The sequence below is a fragment of the Protopterus annectens genome, chromosome 7.part0 (genome assembly GCF_019279795.1).
Source record: "Protopterus annectens isolate FY-2018-M chromosome 7.part0, PAN1.0, whole genome shotgun sequence".
NCBI classification, from domain to species: Eukaryota; Metazoa; Chordata; order Ceratodontiformes; family Protopteridae; genus Protopterus; species Protopterus annectens.
Window position 1 is genome coordinate 213,068,699 of NC_056739.1, and position 25,601 is coordinate 213,094,299.

At 41.5% G+C, this 25,601-nt stretch overlaps 1 pseudogene; it reads right to left on the reverse strand.

The window, feature by feature from the left end:
* LOC122805909 overlaps positions 1-23,209 on the reverse strand; it is a 59,469-nt pseudogene extending 36,260 nt beyond the window's left edge.
* Positions 23,210-25,601: the final 2,392 nt, after the last annotated feature.

Below are 25,601 nucleotides of genomic sequence, written 5' to 3' on the forward strand. Positions count from 1 at the left end.
TTTATGTTATTCTTTAATACCACTGTATCTATTTTATTTGCACTGCATTTCTCTCCTGAGCTGACATTGTAATTTCGTATAGGCTGCACTTGTGTGGTCCTAAATGACAAAGTTTCTTTGAATCTTTTGACTCTTGAATCTTACCAGGCATATGTACAGCTGGTGCATCTCCAGAGGTTCTTCACAAAAGGAATATAGGGTGTAAACAGCATGTCCTACCTGGACTGCCTCAAAGCTCTTTCTCTGCACTCACTGTCCTACAGAATGGTGAGAAGCTATCTATGCCTGGCCTACAAAGCATCCTCGGATGATCCCTCTCTGATGGACATGTTGCATATCCACAAAACAAATAGCATCAGAATTACATGATCTAGGGTTCCAATCCTATTGTCTGTAACATAAATAGGACATGTTGAAGGGACAGATATATGCTTCACAGATAACCCCTTCTCAGAAACAGGCATATCCATATGAAGCAGAGCTCTTACCTAACCCAGTTCAAGCATAACTTGGACCAATGGATGGGAAATCCAAAACTTACTCCGGGTCTGACACATACAAGGTCAAGCCTGCATAAACCCCATAAAAATAACCCTACAGTATCAAACTTCTCAGACACATTTGAGAAACATGGCTAGACTTAAAAATGTCCCACCTGGGATCATTAGCCTAGTAATCACCTATGAAAGTTTTTCTTTGAATGGAAAAAAGCCCATATGTGTGAAAGAAAATCAGTAGATCTCCCATACTGGCTTTTTTGTGTGTATATCATGGTACAGCACATATCGGACAATTAGTTTTCCCCACTTTAATGTGATTTCAGAGTTCGTACATATAATTAGCAGGCAGTGTGTGGGGCTTGACCCCCTTCAAAAAAAATGTTTAAAGTTTTCTTTTTTCTTGATGTTTGTATTTTCAAGCACTTGTGCTTGATTAGGTTAGCTTCAACATGTTTCATGGTAAACCAAGCAACATACATCCATATATACAAGTATATAGATACATATAAATATATGCATACATTTGTACATGTATGTAAATATATATGCAAGTAAGTAGATGCCTAAACATATAAATGAACACAGAAACAGCTAAATATCTACACAGATCTCAGTATATATGATATACAAGAAATATATTACTTACTATAGAACTCTGGCCTTCAGTCCTGTATATCAGAAACTCACTTTGTCAGCTAGTCTCTCCTCCACCTCCGCAGGTCATCATACCTCTGGCAGCACTGATCACTCTAGTGAAGGATCACTATCATTGAAAACCACAGATCTTCATCTCCTAACAAGTGTTTTTTTTTTCAGGAGCCACTTTCTGCGGCCTCCTCCAACTTCCACAGGTATGACTCCAGCATCAGGCAAAGGAGAATCTTTGTCTCTATTTGACCAGCTTGTGGGCATTACCCTAGGATTTAACATATTCTATAGCCATAAAATACCATGTTCAGAATGAGATGTAGAAGTCTCATTCACTTCTCATCCCTGCACTTGCCCAAAACTCATAGCAAGCACTAATAAACGCACTAGACCCCCCTATACTGTAGAGAAGGACAAGGCTCTCTATTCGACCTTACCAGCCAATCAGTAAAACAGTTCACTATTGCTATCCAGGCATGTCCAAAGGGCAGTCTCATGTGAACTCTCCAGTCCAACTGGTGAATCTGGGCATTTTGAGGCAATGTTACAATTGCCTCATGTACACAGACAATTCTCTCCTCCTTCCACCAAACACTAATACATGTGAGAGATGCAATTATACAGCCAAACTGGGGGCTAAGCTCTCTCAACCCAAGACTAGACCAGGCAGTCAAGAGGAGAAGGGAATTACTTGCATCACACCACCAGTCTCACATAGACCTATGAAACCAGCACTGGCAAAAACACACATAAATACACAAAAACATACTTGGAGGCTCTAAATAAAAATCTGCAAAAGCAACAGAGACCTCCAAAGCAGACATCCAAGCAACCTCCACCCCCAACACAAACCATGAAACACATACTTCACAAAACCAGTGTGCCACACAATCACAGCCCTTAAGGCAAAATAACATACCCAACACACTAGTAATAGGTGACTCTATAGTCAGGCACACTGACATTCCACTCACTAGGCTGAACAAGGAGAAGGTTACTGTTAGTTGTCTGTCGGGTGCCAGGATCCGCCACATAACACATGCACTCAGGTCACTCCAGAACAAGTACAAATATGACTCTGTCATTGTCCATGTTGGTGTGAATGACCTGAGCCATACCTCCTTGGACTACATGAAAAGAGACATGGAGGAGCTCTCTGATCACGTAGCCCAGACTGGTATGGCCCTGACCCTGAGTAGCATCCTGCTCTCACCAAGAATGATACCAAGAATGATACCACGGTATAGAGAAAAAATGATCAATTTCAACAATTGGCTAAGCTTCTGGTGTCATTCTAAGGGGATCCAGTGTCTGTCAGCCTGGGATGACATGCTCGACAAGCCACACTGCTTTGCTAGAGACGGCTTGCACCTGTCACCCTTAGGCTTTTGAATACTTGCCACCCCCATAGTGCCTTTTTTAGGCAAGGCTCAAAAGACAAACCCACCGTAGTAAATAGCACAAGTAACAAAAAACTGAGGGTAATGCTGCTCAATGCCAGAAGTCTAAACCTCAAAATGCATGCACTCGAGGCACTCCTCAGTATGGAGAAAATTGATATATGTGCAGCAACAGAAACCTGGTTTAAGGCTCCAGGGAGCACCCCAGTACTACCAGGCTACAACTCATACCATACATTTTGGCCACAAAACCAGGACCGCAATACAAAAGGTGGGGCATATCCATATTCACCAAGGATACCCACACCTCCAGGTTAGTGGCACAGCATGATGGTTCAGAGATCATCCACATGCAACTATCAACGGGCAAAACTGCTATTCAAATTATAGCTTGCTACAGATCATCCACCATGTCCAAGGACCCCCACTCCGCATTCCAGGAAACACTTGGAAAAATAAAGGTCCTACCAAATACCCTGATAGTGGTGATACTGGAAGAACTACTCAAGTATGAACTCCCTGGCCCAACATTTAGAATTTATAAACTCAAACACCCTGGATCAACTAGTTAACACCCCCACCAGAGGTGACAACATATTGGACATGGTCAACATCAACATGAGTGACCGGTGTTCCACACCGGAGGTCAACCCCTCGCTGGTTAGATCTGACCATAAACTAATCACTCTGGATATCCACATTCCGCCATCACCCCTGGTCAAAGAAACCACTGTGAAAAACTTTTCAAAAGCAAACTTCACACTACTTAAGATCGGGGTGGGAAGTTTCAAAGCCCCTATGTTAAAGAATAACGTTGTCCAAGCTGAAACATCCTTTACTAATGCATTCTACGGGCACCTACAAGAATGCATGGATCCTGCTATCCCAAACAAAACCAAGACTCACTCCTCCAAGAAAAGGAAACCAGTCTGGTGGACCCCTGCCATAAACAAGCTATACAATAGAAGGAGGAAACTAGTACAGAAAAGAATAAAATCCCAAGGAGGGAAGACATCCCTGATCAGTATCAGCAAGAAACTACATTCCCTCATAAAATCATCCAAGGCTAGCTTCGAAAGAAAAATTGCCATGGACTCCAAAGATAACCACAAGGCATTCTTTAGCTATGTCAATAATCTAAGTGGCATTTCTCAGATCTGCTCAGAGTTAGTGCAGAATGGCACAAAATACGCTGAACCGACCGATATAGCCAACATACTGGCAGACAGGTTCAGTGCAAACTTCACCACCCTCTCACCATCAAAAGGGCCCATATTTATACCAGGAGAAAGTAGTGACCCTGAAATCACAGACACTCAGGTTAAAACAGCCCTTTCGAAAGCCAAAACACAGCATCAATGGGACTGGATGGTGTCCCAGGCTGCGTCCTACATGAGCTCAAAGATGAAGTAACCCCTCACCTAAACACACTGTTTAAACTCAGCCTCTCCACAGGCTACATGCCCACAGAGTGGCGCACAGCAATGGTTATTCTGCTCCACAAAGGTGGAGCCACAACAGACCCTGGGAACTATCTTCCTATAAGCCTGACTAGCTTGGTCTGCAAAGCTATGGAGTGCATCATCATTAATCTCATTAACAGAGACATTGGAAACCTCCAAACACTAGACCCAACCCAGTTCGACTTTGTTAAGGGCAGATCATGCCTCCTAAACCTGGTGGACTTCTTTGAGACAGTTACCATGGCTATAGATGAGGGAAAGGTGGTCCACACAGCCTACCTAGACCTCGCAAAGGCCTTTAACACTATTCCCCACTCAGGTATTATAGACAAGTTCACCAGCCTGAACATAAACCCCTACGTCACGAGATGGGTTGCCAACTGGCTCACGGACAGAACCCACATGGTAAGAGTTGCAGGAGCTAGGTCTGACTCTAAACCTGTTACAAGTGGTGTTCCCCAGGGCTCAGTCCTAGGACCCCTCCTGTTTGGCATATACTTCTCAGAGGTACAGGCAAGCACATGAGGACTATGGCTCACCAAGTTTGCAGACGACTGCAAACTAGGGTCTATAACTGACTCTCCAGCTGACACAGACATCCTCCAAAAGGGTCTCACTGAGACAGATACCTGGTGTCAAAACCATGGTCTCAAGCTAAATGCCAAAAAGTGCATAGTCATCCCCTTTGGAAAAAACAAAGTACCCACAAACTACCACATAGGTGGTAGCCCCCTAAATACGGAAGACATAATAAGGGATCTGGGGACCCAAGTAGATAGTAACCTCTCCTTTGATAATCATATTGCCAAAGTGGTTAGAAAATCCTTCTATGTGGCCCACCTAATCACAAAAGGGTTTGCATCCAGATCGAAAGAGGTCATTGGGCCCCTCTATGCATCACTCATCAGACCCATTATAGAGTACAATGCCCCATTTGGGATGTACCTTACAAGACACCTGCAACAACTGGAAAGACCACAGAAGCTCCTCACCAAGAGGATCACTGGCTTCAAGCAGATGCCCTATGCAGCTCGACTGAAGAAACTCCAGCTGTACTCAGTTGCATACCGCCTACTCAGAGGTGATCTCTGCCTGACATACAAGGCCATGTCCAACCCAGAATTGATGGACATGCTCCACCTAAAGAAAACCATATCCTCTCAAGCCACACACTCCAGGGATCTAAACCTCACCACAACAATAAATAGGACGTGCTGGAGGGATAGATTCCTGTCCCAGAGACTTCCCATGCTCTGGAACAAGATTCCAATCTACATTAGGCAGAGCTCCTCACTAACCCTCTTCAAGAGAAACCTTGACGAGTGGATGGGAAACAGAAAGTTTACCCCAGGGATCACTTCAATGGCTCTGCTGGACAGAGGCACAAGGAACTAATCTAAGGGGGCGGCGACAGCCAACACATTCCGGCTAGGCTTATAAATGCCTTCGGGCAGATAGCCTAGTATCTACCTATGAACCTATGAACCTAAGGTGTATTAGGGTGTAAACCACATCCATACCCACATGGGTGTGACACCAGTCTGCCCTGCTCATACATGCCCATAAGGTTACTTCTTTAACTGATAAAAGTGAAAAAGTTGGTATAATAACATTTATCAGGAAAGGTGATACCCACATCCACTGCAAAGGAGTGAACTTGTATTTTTTATGGCAAAAAATAAATGTTATCCTTTATGTAATTTGAAATGTTTATTGTGTTTTAGATTTTTTAAGGGTGCTTGTATACAGAGACATTGTCCCCTGTAATAGTAACAGGGAGGTCACAGAACAATTTCAGTATTAAAGCCTCAGGGAATGCTTCATTTGTAAATTTGTGTGACATGATTGCAGCTTCGCCTTGGTAGGGACTGAGCTGTGTGATTAAGGTCAGCTGGTATCACAACAGCCTGAAAAGGTGAATGCTGGTCACAGAAAAGCATATAAATGCATACATGCCATAAACAAGGTACAGCATGCTGGAGTTCAAATAAAGTATGAATGACACCCATACTTGTGCATGAGCAAAGTGCAGATTGTACACAGCAAAGCAAAGACAGCTACAGCAATAAGAGTGAATACACATGTGTGCTGTGGTACAGGTCATAACGCTGAGTGCAGTTGAATCTCAGCTGCATGAGAACTTCTCTAATCAGCCCCGACTTATGATGTCAGCCTGCTTCAGTCCACAGTTCTAAGCATCCATGGGCTGTATGCTTTCATGAAAGTTAATGAAAAGTTCAGATAACAAAAAAACGTATTTAAAGCTGAGTTAACCTGGAAATATTAGGAAAAAGCAGTCATTGGTGTAATTTATTGTGATCTGTTAAACATTAGCCAGTATTTTCTTGACATGAACTATTACACTGAGTCTATACAAAAAGACCTTTGAAATGTTTGAGGTGTCATTTTGTGGGTTGCCTCCGTCTTTGAAGTGGCTTCCTGCAGATAATGGTCTCCTTCAATGGGCAATGATGAGGACTGCACTATAGGCAACATTCATTAAACTAAGGAGTGACATACACAAGCAATTTAAGGGTCTATATTAGATCAGCGAAAGCTGATTCATCGAACTTAGGTAAGCGAAAGCTTACAATCTCGAACTGTCAGAACAGCGATTTTTTTCCTAGGGAAAAAAATTGCTGTTCCAAAACACATACACACAACACAAGCACACCAAACAAACAGCAATCCATACACATACACCTAAAAATCTCACACCTAACCCTATGCTAAACTATACACACACTAACTATCCACTTACCTTAACCCAGACCCTAACCCTAAGGTCCATCACTATCGCACACTCACCTCACCCGCTCCCTAAACCTAACTCACCTAACCCACCGAAACCCTCATGTCCTCACAATCACACACATACCTAACCCATGCCCTAACCCTAACTCACCTAACCTGCCCTAACACTAACATCTACACAATCGCACACTTACCTGAACCCGACCCGTAACTTTCCACCACAGCACTGAAAATACGGAAGCAACAGAAACGGACAACCAAATTCTTTCCCTAGGACAAAATTTGAGTTTCTGTTGCTTTGATATTTTCAACTTTCGCTTACCTAAGTTCGATGAATCAGCGTTCGCTTTTTTAAGCATTCGCTGATCTAATATAGACCCATTATTTAATACACACTGTAACACACCTTCACAACAAACACTTAAAGGCATATATTTCACTGCTGTAGTAGAGAGATACATAATACAAACACTATTGTAAATAAAAGGCAATCCAATAACTCAGAATTAATGTTTCACTGGGCTTGTCGCACCTTTTTATTTATTATGCAGTGGCCTGCATGAAGTACAGTTGCTTAAAGCTACATACATGTGAGGCAGGTATAATTTTGCCTAATGTACTTGCATGTTAGAAAATGTTGCAGCAGCAGGGAACAAGAAACAGAAGTTTCATCTTTGGTACTGTGGAGAATCACATCCTTATGGATGCTATGAGGACATATGGAAAATGTCTTTGTAAAAGTGGGCCCATAACAGGCAGAGATTGTTAAGCTATTGAACCAAGTAATGTCTGACAAATGCTGTAGGGGAAAGGAACCCCAGGAAAATAGCAAATGGCATGGTGGGAATGTCCAGGACATAAGCTAGGCAGAATCCAAATGCCCATAGAGGCACTCGTGGTGGCCTTTCCACACCACAACCTGTAAACACACAAGAGTAGTACATTCTCTCTCTAAAGGTTGAAGACTGATGCAGATGAGGTTGTTGTTGTAATTATCAGATGTGATGTGGACACCAAAATTTTCAGACTTTTGTAGCAACCACAGCCAGGCAGTGTGGAAGCCTAGCATGTACCTAATTTTACAAAATTAAGCCAATTAAGGCCTGACACATGTGCAGATATAAATCTTGCTTGTTTATCATCAGGTACACCATCAACTTCAGATGCAGTGCTTACACTGCAGGCAGTGCATGGTGAGTGTGGGCATCTTTCCTTGGGAGCATGTCAGTCCAATGGCAATTTCAGCAAATGCAAAGAAACTAAAACCAGTTCACCAAAACTGGAGATTGCCTTTTTCTCCACTATTTTGTGACATTGGAATTGGTATATTTAATTCTGTGTGTGTGTGTGTGTGTGTGTGTGGGGGGGGGGTCCCCTCACATGGGTAGTGCAAAAAAAAATTGTTTCAATGCTTGCAGAAGAAAGTATTGGCAAAATGGGTTTGAATTATTTGCATTCATCGAAACTGCCTTCAATGGATAAGCCATTACACCTGTCACACATCACATTAAGCATATCTCGACACATTTCTTCACAGGGTCAAGCACTAGAAACAACCACTTTCTGTGCATCAGCACAGAAGGATGATGTTGACAGCAGAATGGCCATCAAAGATGATGCCACAACTTTCACACTCAAACCACAGCCTGAGGACAGTGGCACACAGTCACAAACAGTACTAGCAGGCCCCTCCTCCTAAATCTCAAACTCCATAGGTAGTGACACAGGCTCCTGCAATCAGTCAAAAGAGGAAATGACATTCAGTAGGGGTGGGATACCACATAGCTCAACACATACTTCTGGACAGCCTGAACTCCTTCATGAAGAGACTATATTATTCAGAGGTAGCAGTACTCACTGTCAAACCTATACACAGATGTCACATGAAGACATATTTCACAGTAGAGCTCCAGACACACACAAGGTCTTTGCTGCCCAAAATCAATTGTGCCAAAACATAGCTCAGGCACCAGCTGCTGCCACTGACAGTTGGGTAGAGATGATTAGACTATTGTTGGTTGTACCTGAAGAATTTCACCATTACATGATAAGAGTGGAAGCCAAGAGCAATGCCACTATGATCCTCAAGTGCAGTTTGGTTACTCGCACAGCATCCGTGTCAGCCTCCATACACATTAAATGGCTTGCAAGGCACACATTGGGAACACAACTGGGACTCACCTTATGCATGGTAGATGAGATACCAGACACCACATGTATCCCAAGAAAGTGCTGTAAGCACTCATGTGAATTCAACTAAGACTGCATCACTCAGGCCTTCTCAGACTTCAACAAGAAGTGGTAGAACCTCTCAAAGTCTTGATCCTGCAGCAATGTTAAGTCAATGTCAAGAGGTTTACAGACTTGTGTCATTAACTAAGTTTCAAGTGGGTAACCTACATTCACCTGGAAAATGAAACCATGAGGAGACACAACAAAAAAGGAAGAGTTCATTGCTCAGTGCTACATCTGCCACTCTACTGCTGAAGAAATTACTGCATTTAGAAACAGCTAACTGACCATGATGAATCCTTTCATGCAGGAAGAGATGGGTACAGTGAGTGTGTGTACCAAATATGGGAAGTGTAATCACTGTCAGAATGCTGGTCTGACATGTTGGTGATGCACCCCCACACTACCTGACACGATGGAATGATAGGTCTTCTTGTTAAGTACTGCTTCACCCCATGTTCCAGATAGTGTCATAATAGAAACATGGCTAAACAAAAGGCAATACATAAATAATAAATCTGTTGCACCAAGCACCTCAGCAAAGTGTGCCATTCTGTAAAAGGCACACATGTTATTGGCTCAGTCATGAGGTGACACGTGGAAAAAGATAATTTAATACACACATGCCAAGAGTATGGTGAGAAACTGGTGAGGTATCCTCAAGGCAGAAGCCTGTGAGATAACCAGCATGTCCTCAGTTTGTCTCAGGTAGGTCTCCATGGCAAGTACACTGAGGGTTATAAATACCTTGGTATTCCCAGGTATAAAAGGGATATGCACCCCCCCACCATCCAGAGTCACCATCTGTGGGCCATATAAACTCTGTAATGCTCATGCTATATAGCTTTGTATACCCTAAACCAGTCCATGATTTCCTTATCAGCAAAGCTTAGATGGCTGGTGACTGCCAATAGGTGAACCTGTTTTTTTTTTTTTCTAAGACAGAGATGAGCACCTCAGACATGGGAGACAGCTAAGCTGTAAGTAAATGCAAGCATCTTCACAGATTGTAGAGTGAATCAAAAAGGCATAACTTCCCTTTCTATAAGCCTTATGTGGAAGGTGCACGTGTGTATTAAAAGTGACTATGAATGGCAGAAAGGTAGGAAAAGCTCCTTATTGTATAAGGATTTAGATTTTTCACACATTCCTTATTTATATCTCATTATTATCACATTTGCATAAAGTTTCTCAAACTGGTTCAAATGACTGCACCTTAGTACAGCTTCACTTTCTGAATCATGCCTTAGCTGCACTTAGGTGTAGCATGTGCAGTTATCTGCTGTGCTTAAGTGTAACAACTGTGAATGCCGCCCTATATCTTGATCTGGATCACAGCTGCAGTTCACATCTGTATGTAGTAGCACATGTAACAGAGCTAATAAAGTTGACAGACTTGGTTCAAATTTGTTACAGTAATTTAGTGTTTCTGAAAAAGCTTTACTTTTTACCATACTAATTACTTTTGGTAAACTGCTTGCAAACCCATGGCATCTACCCTGAGTTAGAAATGGCATTTATTTTTGCTCTATATTCATTCACCACTTTAAGAATACATACAAGGTATGATGTTGTGAGGTAGTGCCAGCTGTGCCAGGGAAAGTAGGGCAGTTCCTGTGTAACATATGTTAGCACAGCTAGCTGGAGTTTTGTAAAGAATTCTATATCATTTGAATATCAAACTGATTTGTACAGATACTTGTGTTAAAAATGTATTTGTAAAGTTGCTTGGGTTAAAAATGTATCAACAGTGGGTCCTGCTGGACAAGAAAGACATATACATGTATGTCAGACTGTATTATTGTAACTGATGAAATGTATATATTTTAACAGAAGATGCTGGAAGGGAAGGGTTTAAGCTAGGTCCAGCTAACCTTAAAAAATAGCCTGTAATTAAATGGCTTGATTTTGGACATAAAGATTTTATTTTACAGGTCTGAATGCAGACAGAGACGTAATGCCTGTGAAAAGCCTGAGATGGGATCCTGTTCTGTTGTCCTTAGTAGTGAACTAATTGCTACTCTGGGATGCCAGATAATGGCTTTCTGAGTTTCTGCAGGGAGTGTGGAAGTGTTGGAATTGTTTTAAAATTTTCAGATGCTGCAATAAACCTTAGCTAAAGTTGTGTGTGTGTGCCAGATGCTGTCTCAGTTTCTAGTGAGAGGGTGTGGGAACCACAGAGTCAGGTGACCAGATGTGATATGATTATGTAGCCAGCACTGAAACTGTATTTGAATACTAGTGAGAGATTTGAGGAGTTCACTCTGTTTTTGGACCTGACAAAACACTCATCCACTTTCATTTTGTCTTGCTTTAGTAAGTAACTAGGGAACAGTAATTCTCCAGTTAGTTAAAATATATAGTGAGGGTAGCTAAATGTTTTGATTTGTATCTGTCTGAGTCTTTCCATCTGTGTTTTTTATATTTCCTGTGATAGAAACTCTGGTGTTTATTGTAAATAGATATTCAGTATTTTTTCATGTTTTTATTATTAGTAGTATTATTATTAATAAGTATATCTACACCTTTCATTGTGGCTGGTACTTGCATTTATTTAGTGGCACTGTGGCTCCACATTCCTGAAAGTCTTGTTGCTTGGTTAAACACTACCATTTGTATAAGCATTAATTTTAATAAGTGTAATTGGTTACCCTGGTAAGAGCCTTAAAGTTGGAGATGTCAAAGCAGGAAAGCAGGTAACTTTTGCCAGCCTTTCCTAGGTGTGTGTGTGTGTGTATGTGTGTGTGTGTGTGTGTGTGTGTGTGTGTGTGTGTGTGTGTGTGTGTGTGTGTGTGTGTGTGTGTGTGAAAATCAAATCTCAAAGAGTGTGTGCGTGACAGCTATATTTAACAGGGACACTGAGAGCACTGATTTCACAGAGAGGGTGGTAGAGGACTTGGCTTGGAACACCTGGCTAAGGACTCAGGTCTGTAGTGGTTAGTGGGGAGTTATTTGAGGCCTGGAGAGAAACCCCAGCACCAGGACTGGAGTGTGCATTCCCTGTGTGCTCTTAAGGGAAACTATACATGGCTGCATCTAAAAATACTATGTGTATATTTATTTTTCTCACAGTGAGTGTTCCCCACTGGTGTCAGTGGTGAGGACTGAGGCTCCTTGATCACTGGCCAACAGTAGCAACATCACATACTGGTGGCAGTGGTGGGGTATTAATTGAACTTCTTTACTGACGAATGCTTACAGACTACAGGTGTGTCTACTCTCAGCAGCCATAAGATAAACATACACATCACAACAGTTTTATTTATTTATTTTTTAGTTTAGTTTAGTTAGGGAAAGCAGGTAAGGATGTTAGCAAAGGATCATGGCAAACTGACAGTGAACCATTTGGTTAAGGTGTGCAAATCCAAAGGACTAAAGAAGAAATTATTTCAGCCTTAGTCACAGCTGCATCACAGAGCAGCAAACAGGAAGACAGCCAGTCTGGTGATGAGGATGTGTAGCCCTCAGAAACAGAACAGTTTGTCTTTTCCTCAAAGTACTTAAAAATTCTCCTGGAGTTAAAAAGATTTGAACTAGAGGCAAAGCATATGGAATTAAAATTGGCAGAGAGACTCCGGTGTTTGTTGTCAAAGGAAAATGAGAAGCAGCATCAACATGAGATGGACATGCTGACTCTTCAACAGGAATATGGAAGTAATGGGAAAGGGAATAACTGAACCCCAGAAGCAACAAAGGTCAGTAAATGTCTTACACAGTATACAGAATGTGATAATTTTGATAGTTTTATTCACATATTCGAAAGAGTATGTAAACAGTATGATGTTGACCAAGGGCTCCAGGTACAGTTCCTGACCCACTTACTCCATGGTAAAGCTGTAACTGCTGTTGCTAAATTGTCTTATACTGATTGTTTAAATTATGACAAGGTTAAACAATGTTTATTGCAATGTGCAAAGTTAGCACCTGAAGCTTACAGGATAAAATTTGTGAGCATGGAAGTAAGGCAGATGAAAGTTCATGTGATTATATTGCTGAGCTAAACACATATTGTCATATGTGGGTGAGTGGGTGTCAGATAACCACTTTTGAAAGGCTTACAGACCTTTTGGTGAGGGCACAAGCCCTTAGCACTTTGCCTGAGGACATGAGAATCTGGTTGGCAGACCAGGAGTGTAACTCAGCAGATGAGCTGGGGAGAAAAAGGGATCTACTTGACAAGCAGGATACCACTTCACAAGAAGAGGATACCAAGCGCTACACATAGATACAAGGGAACCCATAGTGGGCAGCCTAAACCACCTGAACAGAGTCCATCAGTAAAAGGGGAAGCCACTAGTTCAGGTACATAGCCAGGATGAGGGATGAGATGTTTCAAATGTAACGAGAGAGACCATGTAGCATACAAATGTCCACTGAAGCAAGGTGGGGAACAAAAGGTGAGAGAGCCAACAAGTGGGAATAACAGCATGCCAGATGTAAGTTTTCTGGAGACAACAGGCATACCAAACTATCACCAGAGTGTGTATCCTATCTTAGTGGATGGAAAACAGGCCACTGCCAGGAGAAACACAGCCTCTGACATAATCAATGTGAAGCCTGCAGTGATTAAAGAGAAGCAGTACTTGCTTGGGCAGTCCACTCCAGTCAGAGCTTTAGAAGGGACCTCATTCCAAATACCTTTGGCCAGAGTTCACCTTGACTGTGAGAGTGGAAAAGGAAGCAAGCAAGTAGGTGTCTTTGAGGATATCCCTACAGATGTCTTGCTTGCTAATTATTTTCATAATGCAGTACTTTGTGTGCATGCAGTTGCGCACAGTCAGGCTTGGAGACCGGCATGTGAGTCTGGTAGCCTAGGGAAGACCCAGACAGACCCCACACCTGAAGCTGGGGCTGCTGGCGTGGCTATTTCAGGGAGGGAGCTGCCCAATAGCAGTTGGCCTGAAGGCAATCCACAGCTGCTGATAGGTACTGATGTTCCCTTGGACAGGGTGACTTCAAAGGACAGAGGTGAATGGTAGTACCCAGGCTGACAGTGAGACACTACAGTCAGACAATACCAGACTTCCTGTGGAATGGGAGCAGGGAAGAGTCACAAAGGCAGAGTTGAGACAGGCTCTACATTATGAGGCTTGAGGGAGGTAGCTAAGGAGGTACCTGATTCTCAAGGAAAAGGGAAGTCTGCATACTAGAACAAAGGTTTACTGCATAGAGAGTGGACCCCTGAGGGAAGGCTAGAGGTGAGGTAATACTGCAGTTGGTGGTGCCCAGAGTCTACTGTCTACCACTTCTAGCCATAGTCCATGACATTCCTTTTGCAGGTCATATGGGTATAAAACATACCACAAGATGTATTATGCAGAACTTTTATTGGTGTGGGATTGCAAGGGATGTAACAGGAATGCTCCAGAACTTGTGAGCAGTGCCAAAAAGAGGAAGGCAGGAGACAAGGTCTAAGCTCCTTTGATGCCTTTACCTGTGATTGAAGAGCCATTTCAGAGGGTAGCTATGGATATTGTGTGGCCTTTAAGTACACCAAGTTCCACAAGGAAGAAATATATCCTAGTGGTAGTAGATTATGCTACTAGATACCCTGAGGCAGAGGCTCTCTCCTCCATCAAGGCAAAGAAGGTGGAAAATACTCTGTTAGATATTTTCAGCAGCGTAGGTTTCCTGAGAGGAATACTGACTGACAGAGGTGCCAACTTCATGTCAGACCTGCTGGCTTGTCTATGGGAGTGCTGTAGGGTGAAGAACCCAAAGACTACCCCAGACTAATGGTCTTGTGGAGAGGTTAAACTCTGCACTGAAGACTATGCTAAGGGCACTTGCAGATGAGTTTGAAAGAGAGTGGGACAAATGCTTGCATCACCTGCAGTTTGCATACAGAGAGGTAACTTAGGAGTCCACAGGTTTTTCACCCTTTGAGTTGCTGCATGGGCATAGCTTGAGGGAGCCCTTAGATATGATTCATGATGAGTAGGAGGGTGAGTGTGAATCCCACAAGGAGTCTGTTGTGGCATATGTCATAAACCTCAGGACATGGCTTAGGGAAGCTCATGGGCTTTACCCAGGAGAAACTGGCAGAAAAAGGTCTGGTATGACAGGAATGCTAAAACTTGAGAGTATGCTGTGGGACAGCAGGTTATGGTGCTCATTCCTGTCTAACACAATAAGCTGCAGGCAGCTTGGGAAGGACACTTCAAAGGGGTAAGGAAAGTTAGTGATGTTAACTACATGGTACAACTGCTAGGGTGAGGGCAGGAAATTTTGAAACTGGGAGTAATCCAGGAGTCCAGCAGTCCCTGGGCCTCCAAAGTGGTGTTAGTACCATAGAATGATGGCAGTAATAGGTTCTGTGTAGACTACAGAAAACTAAACAGTCACACAGAGTCAGATGTTTACCACATGCAGAGGACAGATTATGCCTTAGAGCAGCTGGGTAGGGATAAGTATTTGACCACTATTTATCTGACAAAGGGCTACTGCCAGATGCCATTGACTCTCACTGCTACTAAGAAGTCAGCCTCTGTGACTCCTTTCCAATTATACAACTTCACAAAGATGCCCTTTGGGATGAAAAATGCCACAGTGACCCTCCAGAGGTTGATAGATCGTATCCTAGCAGGATCAGGAGATTATGCCCTTGCTTACCTGGATGATATTGGACATGACAAGACACTCATCCACTTTCATCTAGCTTACTTTAGTAAGTAACTAGGGAACAGTAATTCTTTAGTTAAAGTATAGTGAGATTTGCTAAATGCTGTTTTTGCTGTATCTATCAGTCTTTCCATCTTTGTTGTTTTTTATATTTCCTGTGATTGAAACTCTTGTGTTTATTGTAAATAGGTATTCAGTATTTTCTTGTTTTTTATTATTTATTATTAAATATATCTGTACCTTTCATTGTGGCTGGTCTTTTAGAAACTATTTAACCTTTGAAGTAGCTGGCTTCAGGTGCTCTGGTGGCAGCCAATCTACCCTATAGTCTGGGTGGAAGTGGCACAGCAGGTAAGCTGTGCCAGCCTTTCCCAGGTGTGTGTGTGTGTGTGTGTGTGTGTGCATGTGTGTGTGTGTGTGTGTGTGTGTGTGTGTGTGTTTGTGTGTGTGTTTGTATCAAATATTGGAGAGTGTGTTTGACAGCTACTTTGAACAGAGACAAAGAGCACTGATTTCACAAAGAGGGTGGTGGAGGACTTAGCTTGGAATACCAGCTAAGGACTCAGTTTTATAGTGGTCAGTGGAGAGTTTTATTTGGGGCAGGGGAGGAAGCCCAGCCCTAGGACTTGAGTGTGCAGTCCCTGTGTGCTCTTAAGGGACATTGTACTTGGTGCAGAGGGCTGCTTCTGAAAATACTGTGTGCTTATTTTTCTCACAGTGAATGTTCCCTATTGGTGTCAGTGGTGAGGACTGAGGCTGTTTGATCACTGGCCCAGAATAGGAACAGCACACAAGGCAAAGGTAATTTCATTTTCACATTTGTTTTCAGAACATACTGGCTTGACCTTTAACCTTGTTATATAGATTGATGATCACAGACAGTTATGAATGGCTTTTTTTCAGTGTGTCTAATTTTTATACTTTAAGCTCTTTTCTGCCTTTTTTGCTTAGTCTCAGACAGCTGGTAGACAGTAATCTAGGTTATATTTCATTGTTTTATGCAATAACCCCTCAAAACATTTGGATCAGATCATGGAGCAAGGACATAATGAAATTTCTCTTCTACTACAAGTTATTTCATGCTGCTTTATCGCTGTAATTTGCTCTAAAAGGCAAGGCTCGAACTCCAGTAACCTGACCTCATGTAACTACTCAGCCCTCCCAACATCCTGTCCTATAAAGCTGTACGGCCCTATCAGAACCCTAAAACTCTTTTCCTACTCCCTAAATTTAAAATCACTCCCATTCCATGACCCAATGAGCCCTTTCTCACTCCATAACTCTAACTCTTCCTTTTTGCTCCCTAAACCTAAAGCTCCCCAACTGACAAATGCCCTACTCCACACTCCTATCCCTTCCCATTCCCTGACCATTTCCCCTCAATATTTAATACCAATGACAATAAAAAAATGTTAGACAATACCTCATAATATTCTTCCTCATTTTCAGTTTGAGGGTCAAATGGAGCCAAGATTCCTAACACAAGCGTGAATTCCCATCATTAGTATGCATTATCCCCAGTATGTGTGAGTCTCACAAAGTGGCCATACCATAAATATGAAAAAAAGTGATTCTATATTCCAACCAACATCAGCATATGGACAGTTCATGCTAAACTAGCATAAGGTATCTCAGTAGCAAACACTTTGCAAAGTCAAATAAACATTCTTGATAAATGTACATATCCTGTTAATTCTCACATGGAAAAAAAAACATTGTATCAGAAGCATCATTTTTTATTCTTATATAAGCATTACTTCACTAGCCACAAAAGAAAATCAATTATGTCTGAATTGCCTTCAGTTCCAGTAATCCCCACTCCACATCAGAATACTTAACTGATTTCATTTGCTTGTTTTTCTGTTTCCAAAAGTGCTGTACTTCCATATACTCCATTTTCTATTTGTCTGTTGCTTATCTACTCTTACCTTTTTATCATCATGACTAGCTAAACTAACTCCTGCTGTTTACTCCCCCATGTACATTTCTTATTTGACTCTCTGGTAAATGAGATTTTTTTTTAAATATCTTACTTTCAAAGGTGATACGTCATTATAAACCTTTTTTTTTTTTTAGAGTATGCATTGTTAGCCCTACTTTTGTATATGGTTTATGCTCACCATTAATATATATATAGTTAATTTATAATTTAGTTCAAGAAAAATACAACTATTGATTATTATTTTTAGGCAGCAATAATCAGCAACTTAATTTCTTCATATCTGTGCCACTTCTACTATTATGAGTTGAAAGACTATAGACATTCAGCTTGTATGACACTCCACTGTGTCTAATGTGAAGCTTCCAGTCTCGATAGTTTCTCTTTAGGTACAGTATTTTGCAAATGACTATACTGCAACTTGGCTAAACGAGCTAAAAACTCAAGAAAGATTTTAGCATTGTTTTGATCCCTTATCCCTGTAAACAGATTTTAAGGATGCTTTATTTAAAAAAAATATGTAGTTCTTTTGTGCGTTTCCAGTGTTTAGCAAAAGAAAACATGGTGTTGAGTGCTGTGATCATTCTAACAGGTTCATAGGTTCATAGGTAGGTAGGTACTAGGCTATCTGCCCAAGGGCCTACATATGCCTAGCCAGCAAGGTACCATAGGTTACGCCACCCAAGAAAGTTATTTTCCTGTGCCACTGTCCACCCGAGACACAGAAGTGATCCCTGGGGTGTATTTCCTATTTCCCATCCGCTCATCAAGATTTTTCTTGGAGAGTGCTAATGAAGAACTTTGCTAGACATAGATGTGTTACTTGTTCCAGAGTATAGGAAGTCTCTGGGACATGAATCTATCCCTCCAGCGTGTCCTGTTTATTGTGGTGACAAGGTTTAGGTCCCTTGAGTGTTTAGCTTGGAGGGATTGGGATTTCTTTAGATGTAGCATGTCCAACAGCTCTGTGTTTGACATAGCTTTATATGTTAGGCAGAGATCACCTCGGAGTAGACGATATGCTACGGAGTAAATCTGGAGTTTTTTGAGGTGGTCAGTGTAGGGCATTTGTTTGAGGCCAGTAATCCTCTTTGTGAGGTACTTCTGTGGCCTTTCCAGCTGCTGCAGATGTCTTGTGAGGTACATTCCAAAAGGGGCATTGTACTCTATAATGGGTCTAATGAGAGACGAGTAGAGGGGAACAATGATCTCTTTTTTCCTGGATGAGAACCCTTTTATGATGAGGTGTGCCATGTAGAAGGACTTCCTGACTACTGTGGAGATGTGACTATCAAAGGAGAGACTACTGTCCACCTGGGTCCCAAGGTCTCTTATCACGCATTCAGTGTTAAGTAGATTGCTGCCTATGTGGTAGTTCATGGGTACAGAGTTTTTTACTAAAGGGGATGACACTGCACTTTTTGGCATTGAGCTTGAAGCCATGGCTCTGACACCAGGCATATGTCTCAGTGAGGCCCTTCTGTAGGATGTCCACATCATTTGGGGACTTGACTATGGCTCCTAGTTTGCAGTCATCTGTGAAATTCGTCAGCCAGAGGCCTTTTGTGTTAGCCGGTTCTTCAGAGAAGTAGAAACCAAACAGGAGAGGTCCCAGGATGGAACCCTGTGGCACTCCACTTGTCACTGCCTTGAGGTCAGATTTGGAGTCTGCAACTTTTACAGTGTGGGTTCTGTCAGTGAGCCACTTGGCAACCCATCTTGTGATGTAGGGATTTATACCTAGTTTAGTGAGTTTAGCTATAATTCCAGAATGGGGGATGGTGTCGAAAGCCTTGGTGAGGTCAGGATAGGCTGTGTGAACCACCTTACCCTCATTCAAGGCTTTGGTGACTGCCTCAAAGAAGTCGATCAGGTTCAGGAGGCATGATCAGCCTTTCACAAACCCGAACTGGGTGGGATCCAGAGTTTGGAGGTTACCAATGTCTTTGTTTATGAGTTTCACGATGATATGTTCCATGGCCTTGCAGACCAGGCTCGTCAGGCTAATAGGTCGATAGTTCCCGAGATCAGTGGTGGCTCCCCCTTTGTGGAGTGGGATAACTGTTGCTGTGCACCATTCAGTGGGCACAAAACCTGATGCGAGGCTATTATTGAACATGGTGCTTCCGTGGGGAGCCAGTTCGTTCTGAAGTTCGTGTCAAACACAGCCTGGGATGTTGTCCGGTCCCATGGATGCTGAGTTTTTGGCTTTAGAGAGTGCAGCTTTTACCTGCATAGTTGTGATTACAGAGACTCTGCATTCTTCCTGTATAGATATGGGCCCTTTAGGGGGTGAGAGGGGGGTAAAGTTATAACTGAACCGATCTGCCAGGATGTTGGCAATATCAGTTGTTTCTGTAATTTTCATGCCTTTGTGCTGTAACTCAGAGCAGATCTGGGTGTTGCCATCTAGATTCTTGACATAGCAAACACTAACTGTAAACCTTAAACATTCAATATGAATAGTGGTACAGACATGACAGTATATGCACTAATGGAACTATCAGGTTTGTTAAGATGAAAGTATTCAAAATTAAGCATACACAATAATGGATCTGGAGAGAAACATATTTGCAACTATAACAATGAAATCTGGTTTGATAGTTTTACACACATCAGAAATACAGGTTAAAAAGTCAGCATTATAATACTTCATAATTAAAAATATTCAGTACCAGCAAGATACCTTGTTAAGAGGCAGATCACATCTTTGCCAACCCAGCAATGCATAGTGCATGTATTTGTAGGAAAAGCCTTAACTATCTGTGTTATGCTCTGGGTTACTTCACTGACGGATGTCTGTTCAGCTGCAACATCTAGATAAAGGACTGGACAATACAGATAGGTGACAGCAGTCCAATAGTCATAATGATCAAATGGATCCTGTTCAGAAAGATTATATTAAGAATGGTTGCTGCAAGCCTGAGGTGGTTCTACCATTTAAACAAGTCTGAACAAATAAACATCACAAATGGCTCTGGTAAATCGACCTCACATCCAGGAGCCCTGTGTATCACAAAAAGTGACTCACAGGACAAACAAGTACAAAAAACCACAACAGAGATGTGAGGAAATAGCTGTCTCCAGCATTAAGGGAGATAACTGACTTCACTTCCTTGTTATATGTAAAAAATGAAAAATAAAACACTTAAACATTACAATATTAAGCAACAGTAATAAACAGTCTAAAACTTCAGATGTTAATTCCTTTTCTATGAAGATACTGAAAAAAAAAACAAACTCAAACAGGATTATTCACTGGAATAACTCAGCTTTGACTCATGATAAGCACTCTCACCTACCGCCTAGACTTCATCAGGTTCATTTTTCAAAAACAGCTGTAACCCATGGAAAACTGATTTAGACATAAAAAGCAAAAAGGATCATAAATCAAGATTGATCACCTCTGTGATGGGTCCCTACTCTGGGTCAGCAATCAAGGTGACTCAATCCTCACTACTGACTTTGGTGAGGGACAGTCACTAAGAGGAAAGATGAATTCACATACTATTTTCAGAAGCAGCTCTCTGCACCAAGCACAGTTTCCCTCAAGATCACGCAGGAAGCATGCTCCAGACCTGTGGCTGGACTATCTTTCTCTCTTCACACCCACACAAAATTCCACACTGACATCTTTGGAGCTCTGTGCCCCTGTTCCCAGTAGCTGATACACACTTGGATATTTGAGTTTCACACACACACATACACACCTTGGAAAAGCTGGCACAGATTTACTAGCTCTACCCCTTTCTTCCCAGACTCTGAGGTAATCACACTGCCAGTCAACTACTGTAAGGCAATTATATAATGTAAAATTAATACTAATACAAATGGTAGGGTGTGATCAAAGCAGCAAGGCTTTCAGGAACGGCCACAGTGTCACTAAAACAAGCATAAGTACTCTCAAGATGTTACAAGTATTCTCTAAAGGACCACCTACAATGAAAGGTATTAAAGTATTTAATGATAAATAATACAACAGAAAACAGAAGAATACTGAATACAATAAACATCAGAGTTTCAGCCACAGAGATATAAAAAAAAGAATACTTTTGGATAGATCCTCACAGATGCAGAAAACAATACTAAGCTATTCTTACTAAATGTCCCTGACTGACTAAAGAATTACTGTTACCTGACTACTTACTAAAGCAAGGCAAGCTTATGTGTGCCGAGTGTCCCACCACAGCACAAGCCAGATGATGTATCTCTGTCTGTTTGGATGTGTGAGATGCATATCTTGTCAGAAATCTTTTCTGTCAGATTCTAAAGTGCTGCAGTAAGGGTTCCAAATAAACCAGATGCTGGCTAGAGGATGATGTCACCTTCAGTCCCCTGACTCTGGTACAATACATACACAGAGCTTTACTAGATTTGAAGCAGCATCTGAAAACTATAACACAATTTCAAACTTTCCACCCTTCCAGCGTTCTCTGATAAACATATACATTTGCTTAGTATACAACAATACAACTTAATATACATGCATAAATAATTTCTGTAGGACCTACTGTTGATGCATTTTTAACACAAGTAACCTTACAAATACATTTTTAACTCAAACATCTGTACAAATCAGTGTGATAGTCAAACAACCAAGGACGCCCGCAGGCAGGTGCAAGGGGGTGCACTTGCACCACCCTGGAACCGGCTGGCCGAGAAATTAATTTTATTTTAATTTAAAAAAAAAGTTTTCTCTTTTTTAAAGGGCATTCCTCTTTAAGAATGCCCTTTACATCCTGTCCAGTTGCACAGACGCAACAGGTGTTTGCAACCTGTTTTTGTCTTCTGTGCATAGGCGCTGAAACCATAGCACTTTTCAGCTGCAAAGACCGGTTGTAGGACCCAACAGTCATGTGTGCATCGCATGAATTTTAAATACAAATGTGTGCGCACTGCGCGGGAAGGGAATCACATCATTTCTGCCAAAGAGTCACCCACAGTAAGTAGTTGTGCCTGCCTAATTTGGAGAGGAAGAGCTTGCATGAAGGCAATCCTATAGCTGTTCCATGTAAGTGAGACTTTCTTTTTGGCAGTTTGCAGAATTTTCAGGACATGTTGTTGGTACTGCAGAAATTTAACATAAATCCTTCTCGTATTGGCTGGATTCTGTGGCAGGCGTAACGCACGGTGTGAGCTTTCTATATTCATTTGGTTCACCTCTTCAGGATTCTCCAGTAGAGCAATTAGGTATATGGTTAATTGTCGATATTGGATCTGAATGAGCAAGCCCATGATATTATTTCTTCTTGACCGGGCTTCTAAGTCCGCAATTTTGGCTTGGATCTCTTGAATTAGTTTTAGGTTATTTTCCGGTTGGTGGTGTAGCTTTTCAATTTTTATTTAGTTGTCTGCAATCTTATTTACTGATTTTTTTTTTCCCATTCTTGATATTGTCTGATTAAAGGACCTGCCAAACGTTTGGAATTGCGTGGTGCGATCCTTAATTACTTGGTGTATTGGTTGAAGGGCAGTTTTCAGATCTTCCACATTCGCTGGTTCGTCCAATTTTGATTTCCCAGTAGGTTTTGTTGGATCCTGCTGTTTCCCAGTCCTTGGTCTTTTGGAAGTAATGTCTTTCTCTGGAGAAGCAAGTACTAAGAATTTCATTTTAGTGGTTATGGTCTCCTTGTTTAGTTCTTCACTGGACATTTTAAAGTTTTCCTTATGTGTCAGTATGCTGGTAAAGACTTTGTACCTTGTGGAAATTGAGTAACAGCAGATTAAATTCAATCTACAAAATCTTATCATTTGTAACCGAAGAATGTAAACTTAAGACCCAGTATTGGGTAGATAGTGAATTCTTTTTTTTTTTTTTTTTTTTTTTTAATTGCTGCTCATTTTTCTGATTGGTTTTCCTTGATGATAAGTATAGGAGAGTTAGGAGTTGCAGTGTCTATAGGTTAGTGGTCATCTTGGTTTTCCTTGATAAGTATAGGAGAGTTAGGAGTTGCAGTGTCTATAGGTTAGTGGTCACCTTGTTCTCCCTCTTGCCTTCACTTTTATTTTTATTTTTTCAGCCTATGTCATGTTACTTGTGGAAACGGGCACCCGACGTAAGCTAAACCAGTTGTGAAGTGACTGCTGGCTGCTATACCTAACAGCCTAAACAGCTCCCAGGGAAGAGTTTTGTCTGCACTTTCTGAATTTACAGGAGGATGACACAAAATCACTTTCTTCTCTATAGGGGACTAACTTTAAATCCTTGGCTGTTTTTTAAAAACGAGTCCAGCTTTTGTTTTTTGGTGGGGCGTAGATAAATGTAACTCCACTCAGGTGAGTTCTTTGAAAAGGTAAAGTGCAAAAATGAATGCATTTATAATCTTGAAGAAAAGTGAACAAAATCAAAGTCTGGTGCCATAAATCGCCACTGTATTTAAAGTCCTTCAGGTCACAAAGAAGGTTTGGTATAATCATGTAAATTGCTCAGCTTATGTTTTTGACACGGCACAGTACATGAGCACAACTACCCTTATTTCATTTGTGGGACTCTCTTCTGTGGAAGTCCCACTTCGTAAGTGGGACAAAGGACTAGCAGTGTCCAGCCTCCGTGAAGAGATCAAATAATTTCCAGAAGTAATTTCAATTCTGAACCAAGGGTAACGCTACCAAAACTCTCTTCTGCCAAAGTTAGTATAGGACTATTCCAAAAGAAGTCTTTGCCGAGGGAAAATTTTACATCGCTTTCCCATTTCCGCATCTACTGATGGGTCTCATTTAGCAGACATTGGCATCAAAGTAATTCATTCATGGAACCTATTCTGACAGACTAGTCACTCTTTACAAAAAATATCCTGCTAGATCTATATATACTACCAGGGACTCTGTTACATTAGAAAAAGGTAAATTGTCACAAGTTATAGGTACTGTTTAATATTTTGGGGATAAAAGGAATTAAGATCTAGTAAAAAGTAACTTTTGGTGGACTACAAAAGGTATCTAATGATGTGACTATTACTCTGCTGATTCAGAAGGACCTCCTTTATGGAAAGCTAGTTTGTTACAAAATCAAATTGTCTCTCTAGTGGTAGAAGTTACCAGCTGAAATAAAAGAAAGCATAATGGCACAACAATCATCCCTGATACTGGAATGCATAGGAAAACACCAATTACATTCAATGGCTTTCTTTAATCTAAAATATTATAAACTTTATTTTAAGTTGATAGTAAAGTAGGCAATTAGCTGTTGAATTTGAAGAAAAGTAAGCTTTAATTAGAAACCTGTTCAGGCAGGTTTAATCTGTGGTTTGTTGGCATCCCTGAACCATTGGATAACACTAACTCTCCTCACGAGATGGCTCAGGATTTTTTGAAAGTTAGATAATTGATATAAACCAAGACGACATACTGAATAATGCTGGAGGGATAGATTCCTATCCCAGAGACTTCCCATACTCTGGAACAAGCTACCTATCTATATCAAACAAAGCTCCTCATTAGCACTCTTCAAGAAAAATCTTGATGATGGGATGGGAAATAGGCAAATCACCTCTGTGGCTCTGCTCGACAGGGGGACAGGAAAATAATTTTCTTGGGTGGCGAACGCCAGGGTATCTTTTTGGCTAGGCTTGTATAGGCCCTAGGGTTGATAGCCTAGTACTTACCTAAGAACCTACCTAAGAACCTAAGTATGTTTATCCTGGTTGTAGAAAGTCTGTGGACAGCAGGCAGTGGACTGTGATGGGCTCCCCTCAGACGGGTAGTGTTTGTGACAGATGCTGACACTTGTTGTCTCTGCTCCTACTTCTGTCTGTGGTCATACTAAAAAGTTTAGTAACTCCCGCCATGACTTAACCTGTTTGGATGTGCTTGATATATCCCAAATCCTGCGGGTTAACATGCGGTTGTGTATGCCATCATGCTAAACAGCCACAGGAGCAGGGATTGGGGGAGCAGTGTCCCCACCTTGGTACGGATGTTTTGATATTGAGATTCAAACATAGTTAAGAGTTAAAACTCATTTCCCTTGCATTCTTCCTTACTTAAGGTACATACAGTTCCATGATCATAATGTAACACTCAGCAGTGTGTTTTTAAGAACTTC